The following is a 10,661-nucleotide window of genomic DNA, read 5'->3' as shown; positions in this document are numbered from 1 at the left end:
GGACCATTTTACTCTCCAGTTACAACGGCTGTATTTTTCCCTATCCTTCGCTAAAATATTATATGGGCAGTATAAATGGTAGCCTTGCAAGCACGCCACACAACCACAGGAACAATTGCCTGCTTTTGGAACATTAAGAAACTCACTCTCCTTTGACATAGAGTGACTTTTCGTTAAACAGAACCATCGAGTTGTGAAAAAACAAATTTTATTTATATTTAACTTTACACAGTGGCTGTTCTATGGATATTTTTCTCAACAACACCTTATGTTATTTCAAAGCCAAATTATTTCTGGTCATATAATTGGATAACGAAGCTGAATGGTAAGTCGCTTGGATAGCAATCGTCCATCCCAAGCAAATTATGAACATCCACAAAAATCAAAACGCTTTCGTTGACGACATCCTGAACTAACAATATTCAACGATTTACGAATTCACTAGACCATTGAAAAACAATGCTCAAACACTGAGTACGTACACCGTAAGAATTCCATAAGGATATTTTTGAAAGCGCAACATTTAGCGGCTCTAATTGCCACGATGTTCGACGAACATGTTACCAACACCCGGACAAACATAACAAAAGTGTCAAGATCGAGCACAATGCAATTTCTCACGGTCTTCAACTGCATTTTTAAGGATAACAAACCTGATCATTACTTGTATTACTTTGGTTGTATTACTACTTAGATTCAAGAGAGACATTAGCAGGAACGAGGAATTTTTTTCAAGTATTTTAAATAGCCTATCAAATTGAATGAAGGAATGAATTTGCTGCTTGTGTATTCCGATGTGGTGTAGTACAACATATTGAGAAGTACAGCTCAGCTGTTACTGATAGTCTTTATTTTCAAAGTGAATCCTGTCATCTCTGCCTTTAATGGAGTAGGGAAAAAGTATAACGTTCACAGTGAATTTGTACATCCTCGCTATTTAACTGTCAGTATGTCGTATTTCGACAGAAGCAACATTGTTATAAAAGGAGATCGGGGACTAAATATTCGAATCTCGAAAGCAAAACTCAAGGTGAAACTCTATTTTTGAAAACGATTCTCTAAAGAGTTTTGAATTATACATTCTTTATAACAAGCGGTCTGTCGAGATGGTTTAGGAGATGTGATCAAATCTGCTTTTCGCACAGCTTCCCCCATCTCAAAACCGATGATGATTCCTGGATTTAACGCTTTGAACGAAGTCACCTTAAGGAAAAAAATCACAAAAATGACATCATTGCCAAACAAAGAAGTCTTTGTAACAGCAGGCAATACTGTGTTGCTTCAAAATGGAAAAGTTCTTTTGGGTCACCGAGAGACCCATATGGATGTGCTGCATGCTTCTGGCGAAGGCATTTCTTTATCCTCAAAACCACATAATGGACAAAGCAGAAAGATGCGTCGAAACCCCTTCAAAGCTCGTAAACACGTTCTAAGAAAGAACAAAAAAGAACTGCTAGAGAATTAGACGTCTTTGATTCTTAAGAAAATGATACACTGAAATTCTTTTGAATATTCTAAGTCAAAACTCGAGTTTTGTTTGGTATGCCTCCGATCACGTGGAAGATGCTAGAATCCCAATAGGTAACATTGGATCCCGTGTTTGCAGAAGTTCTGACCAACACGGTGAACATGATTTTATTTGGGGAATTTGATAATACTCAAGAAATCATTAGCTTGAGAGAAGTGAATCCAGACTATTTGAAGCAGATGGGGATCACAATCGTCTCAATGAGGGATTTCACGGCCATCGAAACAAAATCAAAGAAGGACGCAATTCAGAACTGATAGATCATTTCCATTTGGCCATGTGGTTGCAAGACAAGTATATATTGAAGGGAGTAAATAAACGCCTGAGACTGGATCGAAACAGTACCGTTTTCTATTTAAAAGCTGATGGTAACAATTACAAAACCGTAATCGAAGAAGCAATACTTTATGTGCGCTGTGTTGACGTTTTGGGAAAAGGCGGAAAGAGACATAAGTCACACTTTTAGCAGAACTACAGCATATTATCTGATGCAAGTAGTTGCCTCCAATATAAGATCCAAAAAGTAATCTTTTCAAAGGACAGTTACCCAGATAATTACTCATCGGCATTGACAGCAATACATCCTTCAACGAATCATCAATCAAATGTTTTTCGAGCTTAAGCACTTCAATGTGTCGAAGATAGAAGTCATTCGAAATGGCCATACTTTGTGCATCAGACCCTGTGAACCTAACTGCTCAGAAACATTAATTTAGATTTTACTTGTCCCTATATGAAGCCGCGGGACCGTTCGGTACCAACCACAGCCACGGCATTTCGTATGAAGAGTATACAGGAGGCCTTTGATTTTCCTCCTGACCAAGGCAGTGACTAATGATATCTCCACCCCATAATAATGGGCCAACTTCATGTGGAACTTCAGTTTGCAGAAGCCATGACCAACACGGTTAACGTCTTCTTGAATGCAGAATTTGACAATAGTCTCGAAAACAGCATTTTGAGAGAAGTGTATCTTGACTATCAGAGGCTATGGAATATGTGCAATCACTGGAGGTGGGCGTCTAGAATGTGTTTCAGTCAGAACAAGAAGAAGAAAAAACAAACAACAGATGAAAACTACAAAGAGACAGAGGTGATGTCGAGATGTCCAGAACAAGAACACCGTTTAGTTCTTTTGTGCTACGGACCTGGTCGTAGGAAATGCAGATCTCTCTAGAGAAAAATATTTTGGATATCAAATCAAACATCATAGTCAAAAACAACACCACACATGTTGGTGATGAGTCAAGGAGAAAGGTTGGAAGATTTTCTGGATGATTCTTGAAGTCTGATCTTGGAAGAGAAAGTGTTGAATAAGTAGTATAAAGACTTGCATAATACGCCTCCGCACCATTGACTTCTCTGGAGCACATAGGAATCGATATTCTCTTGCAAAATAGTAAGGAGACGAGATGTAGAGCGGTTTATTTGACATACAATTTCAAGGTAAAAGTCAAGTTTATATTGATGAGTTTTCATTACATGTAAACAAAAAACAAAAAAGTACAAAAATGGATACCTGGGAACTTCATTACATTCCAACACACAGCTCATACAGGGTGGCGTGGAATTATGTGGTGTGTGCTTAAGATGAGCTCCCTTATCGCAATTATACCGACATGCAAGCCAGTGTAATCAACACAGACGATAGTCATCAACCAGGAACCCACTGGGTGGCCATCTACTTTCCCAACCATCACAGTGTAGGCAATTTCAAATATTATAGATTACCGCCATTGGAAGTCTGCATCATTGACTTTATTAGATTAAATACTTTACCGAATCTATTAAATGTATGATTACAAGGAACAGATTCCATGATGTGCGGACAAAATTGTGTGTATTTTCTTCATTTAAACAGTACTGAATATCTTAAAACATTTGTTGACTTGTTTTGATCGTGAGTATTCTTGAAACGATCATAAAGTTTAAACATTGTTTTGCGAACTATATGGTTATCTTTTGTTTTCAGCTCAGAAGCTTAATGTGCATCGATGGTAAAAGAACATATATCAGTGTATGTCGAGCTTGACTACACATCGATGTCAGTCCTGTCAATAAGTTCCTGTTTAAAATTGTTGAATGGTTTATTTTATCTTTTATCTTGATTCTTCTTCTCATTACACATGCTGATTTGTGAAGGAAAAATAGGTGTTGTTTCATATGGTAACTGTATATATATATATTCCTTTTCACCTTTCTCTCTTTCATTCTGGCTCTTGTTTTCATTTACGTTCCAAAATGGCAGGGATGCTTTCCATCGCGTTCGTGCTTTAGGCATATGAAATGATAGGGTCTTCAGTCTCCTCACCCATGGTTGACTCGTCAACTGCTTACAAGATAAATGCCAGGATTGCAAAGCATTAAGAAGCATGTACATTTGTACAGACTCAAAAAATCCTACGAAGACAACAGTAAGTAAGAACACGGTGTTCTTAAAAGAGGAATAGTTCTTGCGTGAAGGAATCGCAAGGAACAGAGAAGAGTGAACGAAGTGGTACAGACTGAAGCAAAGGAGAGGCAACCTGAGCTGCAAATGCAGCAGTGCTAGCAACAAGGAGGAGGAAATGGACACAGAGGTGTTCTTCGCCTTCGAAGATGAACGCCATATCCTGTGGTGTCGCTTGGACACTGAACTAGTATGTACTTTGTAACGGAGAGAAATATCACTGCAATCAGGGTGAAGTACCATTTATGCTACCATCCAATGTTATGATTACTACAGCAGTACTACGGGCTATCAGGGGCCTAGAAAAGGCAGCAGCTAAACATGACTGAGACTTGGGTTTGAAAAAAACTACACTGCAACTTATTTGGGATGAAACGAGTGAGGAAGCAAACGGACAAGGCATTGCTAGTCTGTGGGATGTACACACAAAAGAGAAATAGGAAGAGAAAGGAGTGGAGGAAAGCAGCACGTCTACGAACTAATGACGCTTCTAGTTGTGTTCCTATTATTGCGGTTAATTAGCCGAGATAGAGAGAACAAATAAGTATCTTCAAATTGTCTAGAAATCCCATGACCATCCCAAAAAACAACTTCAGGCTATTAAAAATACGTGGAGGATCAAGCGGACATAAGCCTTATTTAATTACTAAAGGGACTGAGACCTGAAAACTGAAAACTCGCCGAAACCAAGACTCAAGATCTAAGCAGAAAGTGTTACAGCCCAACATACAGCAAAAGGGAAGCATGAAGTAGAAATAGTTAATAATGCTGGTGAGGAGGAGAACAAATATGATAGACAACGACTGGAGGACCTTGTTTAGAACATGCGCTGGGGGACACCAAAAACCGCCAATCGCTACATCAGCGGAGTGTTATAGCTAGCCTGGAGGCAGAATAAAATCACGAACACGATGATCAAAACCATGGCCGTACGGGGTTCGTATTCTTTCTCAATGCTATCAAGAGGCATATCATAAACAGCCAATGTCTACTTTAGCGGAGGACTAGCAACAACTGACGGAAATAAACTGGTGTACGGCATTTCCAGACCAACGGTTCGAAAGAATATGTTATGCGGCAGAAGAAAACCGCCGCATAAACTTCAATCTGCCGTCATAAATTGCCATTTTAAGGACAACTAATTAATTTCCTCGTTATCAGGGGTTCCGTTTGGCTTGGAAACATATTTCAATTAAACCACTATAACTACCTGATCTATATGCCACAGTTCTAAAAGTACCTAAATGTCACCTAACATGAATGACCAAAATACAATAAGTCACTCCGATCTAATATTTTACTACTTATCCGGACATCAAACATACACTTGTACATAAAATTACAAAAAGTTGGAAAATTTAAAACTCAATTGTATGGGAAAATATGACTTGATTACATCAATGTCGTTGCAACCAATGTTCCGCTGATGTTTGTACCCTGAACGTCTATAATCGAAAATACGCCAGCCAGTTGTAACGTGGAGTATGCATTCTGAGCATATACTATTCAAATGCGTAATAAAATTACTTCATAGTCATCGAAGTCTGGAAACAACTTACTGGGCTATCTGAATTGGACCAATTTCCGACTTTGTGTTTCGATTACCACTCGTCAGCTAAACCTAATATCCATGAAGGGCCGGCTTACGAGCACGAAACCAGGGTGTCATCAGGTACATGGCTCTTGATGACTCAGTGAGAAGCAAGCTTTGCGTGCATTACTTGTCGGGTGGCAGCACTCGTTGCATACAGATACAGTTGTGTCGTCATTCCATTTTCATTCGTAACCCTTGGGGGACGTAGAGAGACATATCTCCAGAGTTTTTGTGATGCAGCTTCTAGAAGGCGCAGATGGAGTTCAGCCAGCAGATATATATATCTACATCCATTTATACACAGTAACTACATCCTTACACAAGAAGAGACCGCCAGCCAGTCATACAACCATCCAGCCACCCCAGACCAGCCGGGGTTCCAATTCCTCCTCAAGCGCAGGTGTCCAGTTTTCAGTTTAAGTCCAGCTAGCGAGACAGCCGAATCCGAAATACTATACACTACATGATTCAGATTTTTGACATTTATGAACGGGAACCAAACTTCTGGAAACATGTTTGATACCACTTTGGAGTGAAACCTTCGAGTCATTAGTATCTATGTGCTATAGATAATCTATTATTACCTTGACCTCCTTAACATAACTCTCCATTATAATACACACATAAACTGACTAGGAAAGTTCAAACTAATAATTTATCAAATTAAATGGGATCAAATATCCATATCCGAATACAAAATTTAAATCCAGTGGCATGCCATTTTGGCAACAAAGTCTGTACGGACATATCCCCACTATATTGGTTTGAACTTGGACATGATCAGAACGACATATTTGTATCCACACTCATAAACAAAAGGTAGGCTCTTATTCTAGGATATACTTGTCGTTGCGCATTCCCAAGCTCGTGTTAATTCTTATAAGATTATACACGAGAAGCAGAGCTACCTTCTTCCACCTGCAATAACTGTTCAATTTTCGAATTTTCATTTATTCTGGATTATTACGCAGCCAAATATTACGATTAGTAAATCACGTTATCATCCCTAAACATAATCATCAGAACAAAACAAAACAACACCATGTAAATAAAGAATCTATGAACTGAGAAAAGTAAATGGAATAAAACAAGAACAATACGAACACTAGTCCCTCAACCACCCCTACACACATAGGACTGCTATCCCTATGCAATAATGGAAATGAAGTTTGAATTAGAAAACAACAATTTATTTTCAACAGTTCCAAATGGATGACACAGGGATAATATTTAATTACAATAAATCTAGGTATGACTTAAATCAACAATTGCGTGATGCCATCCAAATGATGTCAATCACACAGAAGTTGCAAAGGTGGCGTGGAGGATATCCTACATCAACATTTGAAACAAAGGTGATTGAAATGAAGTGGGTGGAGGAATTGTGTACAATTTTTCAAGAACTATGTCTATCCTCTGAGAAAGAAACCATGTCCGTCGAAATAGAAATTAAAACTACACAAAAATACAACCAGAGGGAGAACTATGTCAGCAATAAACCCTGGACTGTGGTAATTCATTAACCATGACATTATCATCAAATTCACAAACCCCACATATGCAGAGAACGAAACACCCTCCCTAAATAAAACCTAAGCAGAAGTTATTAAAGAAAATAGGGATAAAAATAAATTAAAAAAAAAAAAACAACGCAATAAGCAGGATCAAAGCTTTAGCAGCAGCAAAAATAATTATAAGAAAACCTCAAAGATATTAAATCAAGTAAACAAAATATAACAAAACAAAACTTATCTAAATCCAAATAACAGACATCCAAAGGTGAAGAATAGGAAAATAAATAACAGGTAAAGAAAACACCCATGTACGACTACACAACAAGATAAAGTAAAATGTATCACTTTGGTCAATTTGATTAGGGTTAACCTAATTCCCTTCAAGCAATTGTGCTCCCTGATGTGTTCCCTGTTGGATAAGCACTTCCGTCATGAAAAATGAAATTAATACACAACATACATATTATAAATAAATAGTAAGTATTGTTATTAACACAAAGAACTTTATTTAAATTTGGTAGATGAACTGGAAGCGGTTAACACAAAACATGCCCAAACTAATAATTAAAATACCTATAGAAACACTAATTCCGGATATCATCTGTATTCAGGGAACTTTAGTAAACTGCAACTCTAGACGTCTCCCAATAATACCGGGATATGCGCATTAATTAAAACAGATTATAGGGGAAAATGGAGGAGGTCTGACAATTTTTGTGAGCGACACCCTCCCAAATGTAGTGATAGGGACCACTCATTGTATTCACACGAATAATGAAATACTTGAACATCAATCAGTTAAAGTATACACATGACATAGCGATATCACAGTTGTATTTGTACATGACCCAGAATGAACCCAAGTCTCTATATCAGACATGTAACATCATTTTGTCAGAACAATAGACGGATATACACTTATCTGTTGATATTCATACGCACGTAGCGAACACTGGGGAGGTTATCACTTCGATATGCGAAAGAGAATCATTGAAAAATATGTCACTCAGGACCTCTTAATAGCATTTAACGATGGCGGAAGTACAAGGGAAATTCCAGAAAACGGAAGATTTCAACCAATGACTTAAGCATATGTGCCACCAAAATAACAGAAAGTAGTGAAGTTGACTAAACTAGTACCTTTGAAAGTCATCACTTTCCCGTCATAGTCGGCCTCGATTTAACAACACGAATACAAAAATTAATAAATATTCCAAGATGGAGATATAACAAAGCGGAAATGGAAGCTTTCCGATCCTTCTGTGACGCCATTTCTGAGGACTAGTATTGCCGTTAACCAGCTGTACGAGGATAACATAGGAACATTTACCCAAAATGTTGCCGAAGCACTGTCCTCTGAGGCTAAACAAAGTATACTCAAAACGGAGGGTGGGTGGAATGCAAAACAGTCAATCCCATAGTCGAATTACAAATGCAAACAAGCAATCAAGGAGAAGAACGAACCCTTCATAAATTCAAACAATCAACATTTCCTAACTTACAAAGAAATGAAAGCATACCTAAAAATGTTATTATCACCGCCAAACAAGAATCATGGCAGGAATTTTGCTCATCATTAAACTTTAAAACAAAGGCATTAGCAGTTAACTTTGCAGAAATGAGCAGTAACTCCACACAACTCCAACCATACTACCAAATTCCAAGCTCTTTGCAAAGAGGTAGAACATATATACCCCCATTTTATTGCAGGTAAAGGAACGATAACTAGCCTATTCAATGCTGATGTCACCATTGATGAATGCAGAAAAGCACTTAGCCGAAAAAATATTTCATCACCTGCGATGGAAACATTAGCTTGCGAAATCTACAAAGAGTCTCACATAAAAAGAAATGAACTGGTGATTTTGGATCTATTGCATGTGATAATCTGAAGATCGGAGAAAATTCAATACGTCTATAAACAGGTTGTGTTATCCCTATCCCGAAACCTCGAAATTATCCAGCAGATGTAAATTTGTACAGACAAAATATCACTGACCAATAATGTTTGCAAAACCATGGAGAAAGTAATATAGCATTATCCCAAAACCAAAGCAGTGTTCGTAATCAAAGGTCCACTACAGACCAGCAGATCAGGTTAGAAGTTAACATAAAGCTGGAATTCAGTGCAAAGAGAATGTTTGACTGAAACCTAATCGTGGTCTTCCTCGGTCTTGAGAAAGCTACTGTTTGATATGGACCAAAGGCATAATTGCGAAACTAAACAAGCCGCGTACATGTATAGACAATAAGCTTTCTATCAGGTCGAAATATCAAAACAAAGGTTGGATACTAATTCTCAGATGCACATGAAAAGATGTAAACATTCCAGCCAATGCTATTTGACGAGCACCTTAACTGGAGTACATATATAATATACCGCTTTCCAGATTCCATTGTCGACTGCGAATTGGACCAGATATATTAGAAACTGGTCTATCGATTTTTTAGGTTATTTACCATGATATTACAAGGTGTGACTCAGTATACATCCCTGAGGATTTCCATTTTCCAGTTCAGATGTATCTCAGATTGGTGACCCATCCTTGTTCTGATTTTACGACCTGATAGAAATTTTGATATCCACTTGTGTATGCATGTTAACCATAATGGTTTTACTTCACAGTAATATCCATGGTCCATATCAGATCATCTGCCTTTTCAAGATCGAGGAAAAGCGCTATTAGGTAACGGTCACGTCTTTGCACTGAATGCCAGTTTTATGTTTAATTTCTAATCTAATAAGTTGATCAAGAGTGGATCTTTTATTGCTGATTCCGTTTTGGTTTTGGATTATAATTTTGTGCTCTCTAAATGGAATTTTAGCCTATTATTTATCATTTTTTCATTAATCCTGCATATATTGTGCATGCATTTAGATCCGCAGGCATTTTTCTGGGCAATAATATTTATACCCTGATTCTATATGGCAGCTTCAAAATCACCAGTTCTGTATTTTCTTTGAGAATTTCTAGATTTCATATCTTAACGTATCTTCCCCAGGTGATGTGGTCTTTTACAGGCTAAATGCATTTCTCCGTTTAACAGTGGTGACATCTACATTTAGTGAGATATTGTTTTTCCTCCTGTTAAAATTTAGGGTACACTAATTCTGCAGTTATCTGGTTTTTGCCTTTGTTGACAATTGATGTTCTAAGTCAAAGTATTTTTATACAGTTTTTTTGGGATGGTCTGTGCATGCTCTATGTTGGATGGTTTCATGGATCGGTGACGATTTATTGTCACTATGTAGCCACCAATCTTGGTGACCATCATACATTTGGCTACTTTTTGGGTGGTGCTACATGCAACCATGAAGTTCCGTTTGGAGTAAATGATCTTACAATTTCCACCATGAACATTGGAGAGCTCTCACAGGATACACCTATACTATTGGTGTTAAGATGAGTTTCTTTGCTTGGGATAACTATTATTTTTCTTTGTCGTGGCCTTGATGTTTTGGCTCTTTAGTTGATGTTTACTTCTTGTCCTATATTTCATAAGCTCCGTTGATTGTTGTTAGCATTGTTGTTAGCATTGTTGTTAGCATTGTTAATGTTCCTATATTGCTGTTCA

This window comes from Sinohyriopsis cumingii, chromosome 5 (assembly GCF_028554795.1).
Source record: "Sinohyriopsis cumingii isolate HCF-2022 chromosome 5, ASM2855479v2, whole genome shotgun sequence".
In the NCBI taxonomy this organism is placed as follows: Eukaryota; Metazoa; Mollusca; class Bivalvia; order Unionida; family Unionidae; genus Sinohyriopsis; species Sinohyriopsis cumingii.
The sequence above is the reverse complement of the archived record's forward strand: the minus strand, read 5'-3'. Positions refer to the sequence as shown.